The 16,296-nt window shown below is 49.5% G+C and overlaps 2 long non-coding RNA genes across 2 annotated transcripts in view; one reads left to right on the top strand and one right to left on the bottom strand.

The window, feature by feature from the left end:
- LOC138580814 (uncharacterized) overlaps positions 1–16,296 on the bottom strand; it is a 126,867-nt gene that overhangs the window by 5,236 nt on the left and 105,335 nt on the right. The window contains exon 2 of the long non-coding RNA XR_011304349.1: positions 10,898–10,976. This is a non-coding gene — a long non-coding RNA (uncharacterized lncRNA). The remainder of the gene's footprint in view (positions 1–10,897; positions 10,977–16,296) is intronic.
- LOC138580815 (uncharacterized) overlaps positions 1–16,296 on the top strand; it is a 146,932-nt gene that overhangs the window by 45,887 nt on the left and 84,749 nt on the right. The window lies entirely within an intron of this gene.

Raw genomic sequence — 16,296 nt, 5'->3', positions numbered from 1 at the left:
GGCTGCCAGAGTCACTCAGAGAAGCGATTACAATACCGCTTCCCAAGCCCAATAAACCTGGGCATAGCTGTGGTTCCTACAGACCATTGTCGATGTTGAACCAAGACAGCAAGATATTGACGGCTGTCTTGGCGAACAGACTGCAAAGAGTCATTGGCAAACTATTCACCCCGACCAGACAGGCTATGTCCCAAATAGGAATATAACTCATAATCATAGACGTCTCCAACGGGTTGTTGAACTGGTGAGTGGGAATGAGGGCAAAATGGCAATCGTGTCCTTGGACGCAGTAAAGGCTTTTGATTGGGTCAAGTGGCCATGGCTGCTGGCGGCCCTGGCAGGCTATGGAATGGGGCCTGGGTATATACAGTGGGCGAGGATGCTATATAGTGAACTGCTGGCCAGAGTTAGAGCAGGAGCAGTGATATCCGAAAGATGGCAACTCCATAGAAGCACCAGACAGGGATGCCCATGGTCCCCAATGCTTTATATACTAGCCCTGGAACCCCTAGCAATATACCTTAGACAACAATACGATATTATAGGCATTGCGGTGGGTGGGGAAACACTTGATCTCCTTATATGCGGATGATTTGCTACTGTACTTGAGGCACCCAGAAGAAAATTTCCAGGACATCTTGGAAGTGATGGAAAGATATGCGAGGTTGTCTGGTATAGCGGTGAATCCTCAAAAATCTAGCATTTTCCTGTTAGGCGGCTATAGGGGGATTCCAGTGGGACAGTTACCAGTGTTACAAATACCATGGGCGGTCAGTACTTTCTGTTATCTTGGGATAGACGTGTACCATACAGTGGAAGAGGAGCACAAGCACAACACAGAGATAGCCATTAAGAAAATCGAAAATTGTATGAAATTCTGGGTGAAGTTGCCCCTAGCAATGATGGGACGTGGGGCAATGCTAAAGATGGTGGTCTTGCCCAGGCTCCTGCACTATTTTGGAAATATACCATACTTGATACCCAAGAAGTTTTTCACTAAACTGAACAGTATGTGTAGGGATTTCCTGTGGCATGGCACGCGAAATAGAGTGGCACTATGGAAGTTGCAGAACTGTTATGAAAAAGGGGGGATAAAACGGTCTAATTATGATGTCTATTATGTGGCGATCCAACTGCAGTATGTCGCCAAATGGCTCTCAGATGAAGTGACCCCCGAATCTGGGTTGTTTGGACATGATTGCGCTCCATTTTAGTTGAAAGAGATGATCTGGCTGCCCAAGACAGAAATGGAAGGGTGCCCCAAGATGATGATGCTTGGGTGGAGGATGGCGCCGGGCATGCCGGATGATGGAGAACCCATTCCCGTGCTCCCTGCAGTTACCACTAGTTGCACTGGCAGGGGGAGATAAGCAGCTGAGGATGATAATCATGAACCACTGGGAATCGGTTGGGCTAATTACTATGGGGGATATCTGGCGAGAGGGGACCATTGTAGATTTTGGAGCACTAGGAGAAGAAATGGGGTTACACACGGGCCAATATATTATGTATTACAGAATGGTGCAGAGAATTAGAAGAACGTGACCTGAAACGGTACTGGAAGAAGAACCAGATGCTACCATAGGGACAATATATGATATAGCGGAAGGTGGGCATGAGATCTCCAGACTGTACGAGATGATGATGTCTAAGGTTGGGAAGGACTTAACGCAATTAAGGATAGACTGGGAAGCGGAAGTAGGGGCCCCGATAGAGGACGGGATGTGGGAACGAGTCCTGGGGTACCATAAGAAGGTGTCAAGGAATGCGAGATTAAAACAGATATAACTATATATTACGCCCAGGGCATATATGACACCCCAGAGGATATCAAGGTTTGCAAATGCAGGACGACAAGCATGTCCCAAATGCGACAAAGAAAGGGCTGGCATGGTGCACATGTTTTGGTCATGCCCGGTTATTGAGCGATTCTGGGGTGAAGTAGCACAGAAATGAGCGGAGAAGGGGGTCATGATTATTATAGATACAGTCTGGGCCTGCTTGCTGGGGGGGTTCCCCAGATCGCAGAAACTAAAGCATGTTAGTAAATTGAAAGACCTAGCATACGTACCATATAGCCACCAGGGGGCGCATGAGCATGGCTGCCTGAGCCTGCGTCTCCTTTCTCAGGCTGAATCATTCTTACATTAAAGCAGTTTAAATTGCAATTCTGCAGTTCTCTTTTCTCCGTTCCTGTTACTCACCTTCTGGGGCTCCTCCGGCTGCATTTCCACCGAAAATCGGATCCGCCTTGGCCGCCGTCGACTCGAGCCTCGGAAAGGCCTCCTCCCACTCCTTCATTCTTCATCCATCACCGGGCCGACCCTGCGAGATCCTTCCCGCCTTGCAGCCATCTGGGGCAGTGGTCGTCTCCTCCAGCCACCGATCACCCGACGCCAGCAACAACTCCTAGATCCTTCACCCGCCCTGTGCAGCTCGGACCCCCTCTCCTGGCTCGGGGTCTGGGTGCTGCAGAGGCCATCCACGGAGCCAGCATTGGACCAGCCTCAAAGTCTTTCCTGCTGCCAGACCCCGCTCTGCCCGCCGATCCCGCCTTCATTGCGCCGGATTCTGACCTCCTCTTCTACCCGCAGGGTCCAGGTGAGCACTGAGGGTTGGTCCGACCTGATCGGAGTTGGTTCGGGCCTCGGAGTGGCCTCCTCCCGCTCTGCCTCTGGGCCCACCCTGCGGGATCCTTCCCCCCTGCAGCCATCTAGGACCCCAGTCTTGTGCACCTGCGCCGGCGGCAATCCTTGGACCCTCTGCCCGCCCTGTGCAGCCCCCGTAATTCCCTCTCCTGATCCGGGTCTGGGTGCTGCTGCGGCGGTCCACGGGGCCAACATTGGACCGGCCTTGAGAACTCTTCTGCTACCGGACCCCTCGCGGCCCTTTAGTGCCCGCCCTCATCGCACCTGATCTGGACCTCCTCTTCTGCATACGTGGTCCCGGTGGGCCCTGAGGGCTGGGTCCGAATTTGTTTGGTTTTGATTTGGCCTCGGAGCGGCCCCCTTCTGCCCTGTAGTCGGGTTGGCACTGCGGGATCCTTCCCGCCCTGCGGTCATCTGGGGCGGCGGTCGTCCCCCTCTACCGCTGCACTACCTGCGCCGGCAGCATCCCCTTGGACCTCCACACACCCAATTCAGCCCCTGGAGCCCCCTTGGATCGGGGCTTGGATGCTGCTGCTGCCATTCATGAAGCCAGCAACTGGCCAACCTTGAGAGCTCTCCTGGCCGACATGCCCTCTTCTTCACACAGGGTCCGGTCCCTCCTCATCCACACACTGGGTTCCGGTGGTCCTGCTTCACTGTTTAAGCCCCCTCTGTACTATGCAGGGCCCGACCTTGCCTGGACAGTTCTGTGCATCCACTCTGCAGCCTCACAGCTCTCCGCTCATCTTCCAACCCCATCTCCACTCTGCGGGGTCCCGTGCCCAGACCAGACTTCGGATCATCTGAGTCCTCCACCCTCTGTGTCCATCTCCATTCTGCGGGGTCCCGTGCCCAGATCAGATTTCAGATCCTCTGGGTTCTCCACCCTCTGTGTCCATCTCCATTCTGCGGGGTCCCGTGCCCAGATCAGACCTCGGATCCTCTGGGTCCTCCACCCTCTGTGTCCGGACCGTGTCGGGGCTACACAGAGAGTCCCCACTATGGTTCTGAGTCATTCCGCCCCCTCAACGGCCCCCTCCTCCACTACGTAGAACCCTTGTGTGCCTCCAGCTACAACTGATACCAACTTTAAGACCTCCTGTATGTCAACCTTCCCAACTATTGACCTTTGACCCCTGCGTTGTGGTAGCGCTCTTCCCTCTACTCTGACTCTACCACATACAGCAGTCTGCTGGTCTCCCCAGCCGCCACTTTGAGTACCTACTCCTTATGAATTTCTGGGCCCCTGCTGGTCATCTCTCTGAACTGGATCTGTAACCCTTGTATCCTGTTAGCTCACACTCGGTCGGAGCGGTCTGAATCCGCTACTCACTTTCTTGTCTTAGGCGCCAGTTCTCCTCCAGCCACGACCTCGAGTGCCTACTCCCTCTGACCCTATTGTCTCCAGCCGGTCATCCTCAGTACTGAGCCCCTGACCTCCTTGCCACAATTCGGAACTACCTCCTCGCTTTCCTGCCTCAAGAACCTGGACTTCTCCTACTGCAGTCTGAATCTCTTGGATCCTCCCAGCTGTCTCCTACCACTGACTCGAGTCCACCTTGGACGCCATCTCCAATTGGACTACTCAAATTGAATTCCCAGTACCGGTTCCCACTGACCCTATGCGATCCGTCATATCTTCCTTCCACCTCACCCTCTCCCCTCTTCCATCCCTTCCCCCTCCTCCTCCCCCTTCTACTCTCCTCCTTCCTCCTTATGCCTAATCCCCTTCACCATCCTCTCCCACACTCCCCCAGCCACCCCCCTTCCCCCTCTCACAGTCCTTACCTTCTCTACCCCCCCACTGCTAAACACGCTGCCCTCATGAACATTGCTCTATGGAACGCCAGATCCATCTGTAACAAAGCTGCTGCTACCCTTGATCTATTCTTCCGTCTTAACCACCATTTCCTCTGCCTCACTGAAACCTGGATTCCTCCTCATAACACCTCTGTCCCCACTTCCCTCATGACCTCCTCTTCCTCTTTCCTCCATATCCCTTGCCCCTCTCGCCGCTTTGGTGGCGTCGGTCTCCTGTACCACTCCAAATTCATCTCCTCCTCTTCATCTCCAACTCTCCCCTCTTTCCCTTCCTTTGAATTCCTCTACAAGTCTTTCTCCACTCCCCATCCTATTTCCTTCCTGATCATCTATCGTCCCCCTGGTCCTCTCTCCTCCTTCTTTGAAGACCTAGATCAACTCCTCTCACTTATTTCTCCTTCCCCCTCTCCTCTTACTGTACTCGGCGACTTTAATATTCATCTTCCTTCTTCCCCCCAAACTTCTCCCCTCCTCTCCATCCTTGATTCCTACCTCCTCTCCCCCCTTCCTTCATCCCCTACGCACTCCTCTGGTTCCACTCTTGACCTTATCTTTAACTCCTCCTATCCCTCCTCCCCTGTCTCTTCTCTTCCTGTTTATCTCTCTGACCATGCCTTACTCTCGTTCTCCCTTTCTCCTCTCTCACCCTCCACTAATACTAATCCCTCCCCGTCAATCTACTCACGTCGCGACCTGCGTAATTACGATCCTACCCTCTTCTCCCGCACTTGCTCTTCTTCTCTTCCATCTCACCAAGACTTTGCACTACTCTCTACCGATGAGGCTCTCTCCTCCCTTTCATCTTCTATCACCTCTGTCCTAGACCAACTCTACCCCCTTTCTCTCTTCCGCCCTACTCATAAACCTTCTCTACCCTGGCTTACTTCACATCTCCGCTCTATGCGGCGCCTTCTCAGGCGACTCAAGAGACTTTGGCTCAAATCTCCCTCGCTTTCTAATCAAACCTCTTACTTCTCTTAGCATGCACTTTACAATTCTTTGCTTGCAACTGCCAAATCCTCCTACTACTCTAACCTTCTTCAGTCTAAAGCCGCCCATCCTCGGTGGATTTTTCAAACTCTTTCCCGTCTTCTCTCTCCTCCCACTCCTGATCCCTCATCCAATTCCACACTTTCTCCCTCTGACTTTGCCAACTACTTTTCCTCCAAAATCATCTCTCTCAGACAAAAAATTAACTCCCTCTCTGACTCCTTCTCTCCTCCTCCCCCTTCTCCCCCATCCTCCACCATGTCTGTCTTCTCATCTGTTTCCCCTTCTGATATCTCCTCCCTTCTATCCAAAGCCCACCCCACGTCTGCCCCCTCTGACCCTCTCCCCTCTGTTCTCATCCCTTGGATCTACCCTCTTATTGTCCCTTACCTCACCACTTTCTTCAACTCCTGCCTCTCCTCATCTACCTTTCCCTCTGCTATCAAACATGCAATGATTATTCCTATTCTTAAGAAACCCTCTGCGGATCCACTGCTCACTGCTAACTACAGACCTATCTCTCTTCTGTCTTTCCTTTCTAAAATCCTTGAACGACTTGCCTACTCTCAACTCTCTTCCTTAGTCTATACTTCCTCTCTCCTTCCTCCTTTTCAATCTGGCCTCCGTCCCAAACATTCCACTGAAACTGCTCTCACCTCCATTCTCAATTCGCTCCTTTCTGCTCGTCATACTAAGCAATCCTCTATTCTTATTCTCCTTGATCTTTCTGCCGCTTTTGACACTGTCGATCACCCACTCCTGCTCCATTCTCTCTCCTCCTTTGGGTTCAAAGGCCCTGTTCTAAAATGGCTATCCTCTTACCTTTCCGCCTGTTCCTTTGCTGTTTCATGGGGAGGCCAGTCCTCTCCTTCCTTCCCTCTAATTTACGGTGTTCCTCAAGGCTCTGTACTTGGCCCTTTCCTCTTCTCTCTCTACACCTCCCTCATTGCCCCTATTATCTCCTCCTTTGGCATGTCCCATCATTTCTATGCGGATGATACTCAACTCTTTCTCTCTTTCTCCTCCTTCACACCTGACATCCATCTTAAACTCTCCTCTTGTCTCACGGCCATTAAGAACTGGATGTCCTCCCGCTTTCTCTCTCTCAACACTGATAAAACCGAAGTCCTTTTCTTCCCCTCTAATACTCTTCCCCTCCCTCTCCTCCCCCTTTTATCCATTTTCCTCCTTCTGATCTCCCTATCTCCACCCATGCTCGCAATCTAGACGTTCTATTTGACTCCTCTCTCAACTTCTCGCAACACATTTCACTCACCTCCCGCTCTTGCCGATACCACCTCTATAACATTCGCAAAATTTGTCCCTCCCTCACTTTCCATGCTACTAAACTCCTAATCTCCTCACTCATGTTTTCCCGCCTCTTCTACTGCTCCACTCTACTCTTCGGACTTCCCTCTTCTCATCTTGCCGCTCCTGAATCCATATACCACTCTGCTATTCGTACCCTTTGTCTTCTTACCCCCCGTGATTCTATCTCCTCTTCGTTCTCTCACCTTGGCTGGCTACCTTTCCACCTACAACTAAAATTCCACTTTCTCTGCCTTGTTTTCAAATCCCTCCATGGTCTTGCTCCTCCTTATCTCTCCTCCCTTCTCTCCTTCTACTCCCCCTCTCGCTCCCTTCGTTCTGCTGACCACTTCCTTCTCACTGTACCCCCTTCCCCCTGCGCTTCCTCTCGGTTCCGCTCTTTCTATCTTCTTGCTCCTATGCACTGGAACTCCCTCCCCCTCCCAATCCGCTCTTCCACCACCCTCACCTCATTTCGCACCTCCCTTAAATCCCTTCTCCTCCATTCCCCTCCGTGAAGCCCCCCCTGCCCTCTCGACTCCCCCCTGATTTCACCTCTTCAATTCCTCTCTCCCCTCTCCCTTTACACTCTCTCTCCATTCATTCTACATTCTTTCAATCCTTCTCCTGGTCCCCTCAACACTCCAACTCCCACTCCACTTCCCCCCCTCTCGGGTAATTGCTGTTCACACTGTTTTATGGAATGATTCAAGTTGTAATTTTTTGCTCACATTGTTAATTGTTGTTATTTCTGTGTACTTGTTTTTCAAATGTACAGCGCTTTGGTGCAAAGCGCTTAAAAAATAAATAAATAAATAAATAAATAAATAAATAAGTATGTGCTCGCAAAAAGGAGGATTGCCATGGGATGGAAGACATGTCACAGGCCACGGGTGGAGGTTTGGTGGAAAGAGTTGCAGAATTGGGCGGAAGCAGAAACCATGGAATTGCAAGAGGCGAGCAGTGTACGAGGAGAGGAGGAGGCGGGAACCCTGATGGCCTGGAAATCATTAATAGAGGAATTGCTTGGATCAATACAAGATCTGACAGAACCCACAGAGAGGGAGACCCTGCCATGTGATGCAGGAACAGAGTGTGGGAAGGAATAGGCTCGTAATGGGGGGTGGGATAAGGGGAGCAGTGACTGAAATTAAGCGTTGTACAAATGTGCTGTTTATATATGCACTGCAAGTTTGGTTTGTATTGTTTTTGTTTGAATAAATCAATAAAATGTTTTAAAAAAACATGAAAGAGAGTGGAGGGTCGGGGACTGATGGTCCCTGGCCTGGCGGGTTGGGGATTGAGAGGGCATGGCCAGTTTAGTGGAGATGGATGGGCACTTGTGCAGGGGCCTGCTTCGATCTCACGCTCTGCAGAGAGCACATTCTGTGGAAGTGATACTAAACAATTGCAACAATAAATGGCTGGACTTCCGTGAGAACAAGGCTTGTGCTGAGCTGGCAGTGGGTGGTGATGACTTGGGCTCTCTGTGCGAGGTGCTGGGGAAGGGAGAGCTGAGTTTACAAAGGGATGATTCTGGACCTAGTAAAAAGATGGCGTCTGCTCTAATACAAAATGGTGCCCGTTGTCCAAACTGTGAGCTGCATTATTCGTATAAGCCTCTATGTTATACTATGTTATATCCTAAGACGACGTGCCATGAGGGTGGGTGTCTCTCCCCCCTTGGCCTACACGTGCTGTATTTACTACGGGAAAGGCTAAGGGGATGGGATAGGACCCTCTTCTTTCCAGCATTTTCCCCTTTCATTACTCCTAAAGTAACAAATACCCTCCCCCAGTATTTCTACATTCCTCAGCCCGTTTCACTGCTTCATCCCATGTGGGGTACCTTTAATGGGCATCCATGCTCTACAAACACTTCTTAGACTCCCCCCACGTCGTGCATATTCTTCAGGAGTACAGGTCAGGTAAATACATACTCCATCCCCGTCAACCCACACCTCCTTGTAATTCTCAAGATCATGGGGCTGTTTGATAGTGGTATGATGGTAATTGTCTACCTCATCCCCTGGGTGGTACATTGCCACCATGCATTATTTGGGCTCATCATTCTCACCAGTTTGTACCTGGGCTTCCCTAGTATCATGATGCATTTTGTTAATATTCCTTTTACCGATTGTCACCATCATCATTGCACTACTCAGAACCGCTTTTGTGAAGCATCGGAGGCCTAACTGGCACACGCAGAAAGATCAGCAGGAGGAACACAATGATGGGTATCAGCATCTTCATGATTGTTCCAAGCCATGAGGGTCTCCAGCTGAACGGCATATTAAACTAGTCATTTTCTTGCTCTCCACCTTCTTTTCTAATTTTTACGCCAAGTTCATGCACCGCTGCGATCACATGTGATAGTGTCCCATTTTCAGCATCTGAAGAAGGTACGAATGTGCCACATGAACTCCCGATTTTCTTGCAAACACCACCTTCCATTGCAGTAAGGAGGTCTAACACATAATGATTCTGCATCGTCATTAGTCGAAGTGCTCTTAGTTCCACTTTGATGATGTTAAATCCCTCCTCAGTGTCGTTTGCCAGCTGGATCAGCTCCCACTACACTATCACCATTTGGCGTTTGCTCTTGCTTGAATGCTGGGCACAAGTGATACGAAAAATGTCTCTGCTGAATTGAAAAGTTTGTTTTTGTCGGGGATCTGTGCAAGGAGGTCAGAGGACTCTTGAGACAGGTAGATGGAGGCACGCTTTATCCGGAACAGACAATGCCGTTGCTCATCTTCAGGGAATATGCGAAAGATGGGGGGTTGTGCTGCTGTTGGCTGAGGTGCCCCTTTACTCCCTGGAGGCACCATTCCCCCTTCATGTGTTCTTCAGGTATCACCATCAGTGCAGAGTGCAGTGTTCCAAGCATACAATAGCCCCTCCATGATGGTGGGAGGTGCAAGAATGCCTGTTTATCACAAACCCAGTACTAGTCCATTAATGCAGCAGTGCCTTTCCGAAGATTAGGGATGATGAAGGTTCTGTTGAAGCATGTGTTAGAACCCATGGACACCTTGCCTTCCACCTAGAATCAAAGTTCGTTATTTTCTTCTTGCTGGACCTTGATCGGTTTCTCGAGGACTGTGACCCATGTCAGCTTGGTGATGTGCTCTGTCCATATTTGTGCGCATGTCTTGTTCATCCATTCCAGTCTTTCGTCTGACAGGCCACGCAGCCCTTCAGCTTTGCACATGTATGTTGAGTCCTGCTGTTTGTTTTCAATGGAGCCTGTGCCCTCGATTGCCAGGATTGGTTCTTTGAAGCATTTCACACCTTTCAATCCCTCCTTGCAATGCTTTTTGTCTGGCAGGAGGCGCCTCATTCTTACTGTGTGTGCCTGGAAGGAGCTCTTTATCCTACATAGTGCAAAGTGGATGAGGCATTGGGCTTCTACTAAGGGGGCTTCTTGAGGCACTAAAACCTTGGGCGTCCCAGAAGCATGCGGTATTGAAGAACACACGTAGCAGCTGCCATTGGTCGCTCATTTTCCTGTGGCACTCATATCAGAATACCAACTGTTAGACTGCCCAGGATGACGGAGGTCCTCCACTTTATTTAGTCCTAACCATTGGTAGGCATCGTATATGTGTTGGCATGCCTGTGTTTTCCTCCTTTTATTATGCAAGAGAGACCCTTGTACATTTGCGGGTTGCTGACTGTACATTGGAAAAATACCAGTGTCTACATTTATATTAATATTTGTGGTTTCTTGTCGGAATACCATAGTGGGAGAGGAGGGGCCTAATCTCATATTGGAAACTGGGGTATGGAACACATTATATAATTTATTGAGCATTGAGGTAGATACTATGTTAGGTTGTGAGGTAGCTTGTGAAACTGTAAACATGGTGGGGGGGTGACAGCTTCACATTTAATGCAATTGATGTGCGCTCCGTTCCGTTGTCCATAAATAATACAATTTCTGGGGTCACTTTGGTCACATTTTTATGCAGACTCATTAAAGTTAAGGATATATTGCTGCCTCCCTTCCATATCACCCCCCTTCTTTTATATGGACCCCCAGATAAAAGATGCTCCGCAATATATTCCTAAAACAAGCATAACTATTGAAAAGACAATTGCGACCACAATCATAACTGTATGCTCACGTGGTGCTTATCCTATTCCCACTGCTATCTGACTGTACATAGTTAACTTTAAGTGGCGCCAACTCCAACATCGTTGCACCTATAGAAAAGGATACAATGGGGGGCATTAATAACATTTTAGATGGGTTCGAGACATAAAGGTAGAAAAGGAAAGTGAGAGAGGAGAAAGAGAGAAAAAGAGAGAGGGAGATATAGAGAGAGCACTTATTGTTTACAAAACATATTACATTTAATGTTACTCTTCATATTTAAATACTTTTCAGGTGTTTCTTTTAGCCAGTAACTCTTTCAAGGTACTGCAGCATTTCTCTCATTGTTAGTCAGTGTTTCTGGTGCTACACTGTCGTGTGCTTTTCTGACGTCTGAGCGGTGGATCCAGTAACTTAATCCCTTTACTTTTACAGCCAGGGGGGTACATTAGATCACCTTATAGGGTCCATGGTATCTCGGCGAGTCCCATTTTTGCACAAAGCTCCTTACATACACTAGCTCTCTGGGCATTAATGGTTGTGCTGGGCTGTCTGATGCTGCAGTCATTGTATCTGTCTCATTGTCTCTTGTGAAGGGTGGGGCAATTTGTTGGGCAATGCATCTTACTGCACGTGTCAGGTATTCTTTAAATTCTTCTCCTACTAAAGTTGCTGTTCTGTTTGCATCAGATACTCTTCTCGTTGGTGACACTGGCATTTGCATGCGTCAGCCAATTACTATTTTGTGGGGGGACAGTTGATGGTCTTTACTGGGCAGGGTGTGGAGTTGGAAGAGGGCCAAGGGCAGGGGGTATACCCAGTTCTTTTTGAGAGAGTGACACAGTTTGGATAACCTACTTTTAAGAAGGCCACTTATTTTCTCGACAATCCCATTCGCTTGTGGGTGGTAAATCAAGCACATTTTGTGTTTTATTCCTAGCAGTGTTGTCACCTCTTTGAACAGATCATTGATGAAGTGTGTTCCGTTGTCAGATGATATGATGTCACATATGCACCATCGAGGGACTACCTCTCTGACTAGGAACTTAGCAGCACACTTCACACCTGGGTAGGCGCAAGGCCCTGCTTCTACCCATCCTGAAAAGGGAAACACCACCACAATCAAATATCTTGCTCATTGCATCTCTCTCCCATGTCTGCATAATCAATGTGCAGCTCACGGAAGGGACCCACAGGGCGGGGCTATGTTCCCCTTAGTGTTCTGAGAGTCATCCCTGAATTAAATACTTGCCATGTTGTGCACTCGATCACAATTTTGTAAGGTACTCCTGGAGATTTGGGATAGATCTATCTTCCTGGAGATCGGCTGCTATATGCTGTTTTGAAGTATGTGCTGGGAAATGCAATTGTTCGAATACCACATACAATAGTTCTACAGGCATAACAACCTTCCCTGTTGTGTCCTGTCTCTACAGTAAATCAGTCGGTGACTGTGTGCACCCCCTTTTGACCCATAACTCTTGTTCATTTGGGGGTGCTCTCCACTGTAACTCTAGGATTTGTGCAATAGGTAATGAGTTATAGCCCTCTGTTATTAGCTCTTCTTGTTTGATCACTAATATGCATTATGTGCTCATTTGTATGGGGAGACATGGGCTTCTTTGGCTGCCGTGTCTGCGGCTGCATTTCCTACAGATATTTCGTCATCGTTATGTGTATGGGCTTGGGTATTTCATTAGGGCTACTACAGAGGGTTGTGCGAGTGCTTCAATCAATTTATTCAATAACTCTGCATGTTGTACCGGTGACCCATCAGCTCTCCGGAACCCCCTCCTTCTACATCTGGATAGTCCAGCATGTACCATAGTGGTCACATAGGCTGACTCTGAATATATTGTCACTGCACATCCTTTGGCTGCATGGAGGGCCTCAATCAATGCTACTGGCTCTGTGGCTTGGGCGGAATAATGCATGGGCAGGGGTTTCTTAACCAGTACCTCATATTCCCCATCTTCCAGTCTCACTGCTGCTGCTCCAACATGTTTTTCACCTGTTTCTTGGCGAATGGATGCTGATCCATCTATGAAGAACACTTCTCCTTCCTGTAGTGCATTTTCCCTCGCTTTAGGAATGTAATTTCCTTTTCCCTCGTATGTGGCACAATCTTGCTCTTGCATATCTTGGACAGCGCATGCCTCTTTGAGGAACGTGGCTGGGTTTACTGATTGACCACAAAAGTGATGGGTGGAAGGTTTCAAATGAATCTAAACCACTGGCAATTGCTCTGGGCCAACCTTCCACACCACCGTTTTTTAGCCCGTCTGCGCCATTGCAAAAGGGGACCAGCCATGTGCAAATCAGTCAGCAGCTGCCGCCACCGAAGGTAGCAGCCCAGCCCGAACTGCTAGGCCAGGTCTCCTCTGCACAGAAAACCAAGCATCCCCAGACATGTTTCGGCCTTGTTGGACCTCCTCAGTGAGGTGCAGCCTAGTTCCCTGTGGCGCAGCGAGCAAGGGACCCACGTCTGGGCATACCCCCTCTCACAAGGAGAAACAAACTGACCACGAAAGTGATGGGTGGAAGGTTTCGAATGAATCTAAACCACTGGCAATTGCTCTGGGCCAACCTTCCACACCACCGTTTTTTAGCCCGTCTGCGCCATTGCAAAAGGGGACCAGCCATGTGCAAATCAGTCAGCAGCTGCCGCCACCGAAGGTAGCAGCCCAGCCCAACTGCTAGGCCAGGTCCCCTCTGCACAGAAAACCAAGCAACCCCAGACATGTTTCGGCCTTGTTGGACCTCCTCAGTGAGGTGCAGCCTAGTTCCCTGTGGCGCAGCGAGCAAGGGACCCACGTCTGGGCATACCCCCTCTCACAAGGAGAAACAAACTGACCACAAAAGTGATGGGTGGAAGGTTTCGAATGAATCTAAACCACTGGCAATTGCTCTGGGCCAACCTTCCACACCACCGTTGTTTAGCCCATCTGCGCCATTGCAAAAGGGGACCAGCCATGTGCAAATCAGTCAGCAGCTGCCGCCACCGAAGGTAGCAGCCCAGCCCGAACTGCTAGGCCAGGTCCCCTCTGCACAGAAAACCAAGCAACCCCAGACATGTTTCGGCCTTGTTGGACCTCCACAGTGAGGTGCAGCCTAGTTCCCTGTGGCGCAGCGAGCAAGGCACCCACGTCTGGGCATACCCCCTCTCACAAGGAGAAACAAACTGACCACAAAAGTGATGGGTGGAAGGTTTCGAATTAATCTAAACACCTGGCAATTGCTCTGGGCCAACCTTCCACACCACCGCTTTTTAGCCCGTCTGCGCCATTGCAAAAGGGGACCAGCCATGTGCAAATCAGTCAGCAGCTGCCGCCACCGAAGGTAGCAGCCCAGCCCGAACTGCTAGGCCAGGTCTCCTCTGCACAGAAAACCAAGCAACCCCAGACATGTTTCGGCCTTGTTGGACCTCCTCAGTGAGGTGCAGCCTAGTTCCCTGTGGCGCAGCGAACAAGGGACCCACGTCTGGGCATACCCCTTCTCACAAGGAGAAACAAACTGACCACGAAAGTGATGGGTGGAAGGTTTCGAATGAATCTAAATCACTGGCAATTGCTCTGGGCCAACCTTCCACACCACTGTTTTTTAGCTCGTCTGCGCCATTGCAAAAGGGGACCAGCCATGTGCAAATCAGTCAGCAGCTGCCGCCACCGAAGGTAGCAGCCCAGCCCGAACTGCTAGGCCAGGTCCCCTCTGCACAGAAAACCAAGCAACCCCAGACATGTTTCGGCCTTGTTGGACCTCCTCAGTGAGGTGCAGCCTAGTTCCCTGTGGCGCAGCGAGCAAGGGACCCACGTCTGGGCATACCCCCTCTCACAAGGAGAAACAAACTGACCACAAAAGTGATGGGTGGAAGATTTCGAGGGATTTCCTTTTGGACAATATCATTAAGTGGGCAAAGGTCCTGGATCATACACCACAACACCCCTGTCGCTTTCTTAATCGGGTACATGGCCAGGTTGCATGGTGAATTTGAGGGGACAATTATTCCTTGCTGAAGGAGCGCACTCAGTGTCTCCTGAATTCCTTCCTCCGTTTCTCTGGTCAGTGGGTATTGCTTGACTCTGGGTAGTATTGCTCCTGGCTTTAGGGTAGTCTTTACAGGGGTCACTTCTCTCAAAAGACCAACATCATGGGGATTTGTTGTCCACAAATGAGGGGGCACTTGCTGCATATCTGGGTCATAGAAAGAAGGTGGTGCGCTGATGAGAGCCATGGGGGATGGGCTTGGTACCTTTCTGTACTGTACCATGACTTCACATGGGATGCTTATTTCCAAAATAATTTCCCCATCATTGTTGTCATCAGCGAACAGTTCCTCATCAGTTAGCTCGCGCAATGGTATGTTTGGTTCAATGCACAACACTGTGCGCCATTCGCATCCATGCATGTCCATCCCTATCACCGCTATTCTCTTTGCAGACACTTGTTCTCCTTCTAAGTCTAAAGACAATATTGTGCCGGCAACCATCTCAGGGGCAGCTACAATTGTTGAACTTTTCTCGATAGCAAAGGTGGCAGCTGCGAGAGCTTATTCGCAGACGAAGTGACCCTGCATTACTGACTCAAGTGTGCCACTGTAATACGCTAGAGATTTGTGCCCCATGGAAGTTTTCTGTGTCAACGCAGCTGTTATAAGGATCCCATTTGAATGCGAGAACAAATAAAGGTCCTGCTCGTAATCAGGTGTGGCTGGAACTGGGGCTGTGCTAATCAATTCTTTTAAACTGTTGAATGCTGTTTGCTTGTCTGCTGTCCAAGTTATATGTGTCTTGTCTTTAAGTGCCTCTTTTAGAGCCTACAAGAGGGCCTTGTGTAGGCAGCATAATCTAGTATCCATGCTCTGCAGTAATTGCATATTCCAGGGAACTTCTGCATGTCCTTTGCAGTTTGTGGTCTGGTTGAGGCGCGCACTGTTGCCGCTCTGTCGGGTATTATTCTTTTGCCATCTTTGGAAATCAATTGCCCCAATTACAGAACCTCAGGCAGACAGTACTGCAATTTTATCTTGTCTACCTTATACCCCTTTTGGGCGAGTAACTGGAGAAGGACAATAGAATCTCTTCGACAACTTTCTTCACTTTCACTGCAGACTAGGTCATCTACGTACTTAATGATAGTGCTCGGGACTTGAATATTGCCAAGATCTTTGTGCAATATCCTGTTGAATGTACTTGGGCTTTCGCAGTACCCCTGGGGCAGTTGACTGTGTTCATATCTCCTCCCGCCCAGTGTGAATGCCATGAGATATTGTGACCCTATATCGAGGGATACTGAAAAGTAGGCATTCTTTAAATCGACCACAGTGAAATGAGTGGCCTGTTTTGGAATGCTACAGAAAATGGAAGTGGCATTCGGGAGAAGAGGGATTTCCTTTTGGACAATATCATTAAGTGGGCAAAGGTCCTGGATCAT

This window comes from Ambystoma mexicanum, chromosome 3p (assembly GCF_040938575.1).
Source record: "Ambystoma mexicanum isolate Mex_15411 chromosome 3p, UKY_AmexF1_1, whole genome shotgun sequence".
NCBI classification, from domain to species: domain Eukaryota; kingdom Metazoa; phylum Chordata; class Amphibia; order Caudata; family Ambystomatidae; genus Ambystoma; species Ambystoma mexicanum.
This window is presented reverse-complemented; position numbering and strand designations above follow the sequence as displayed.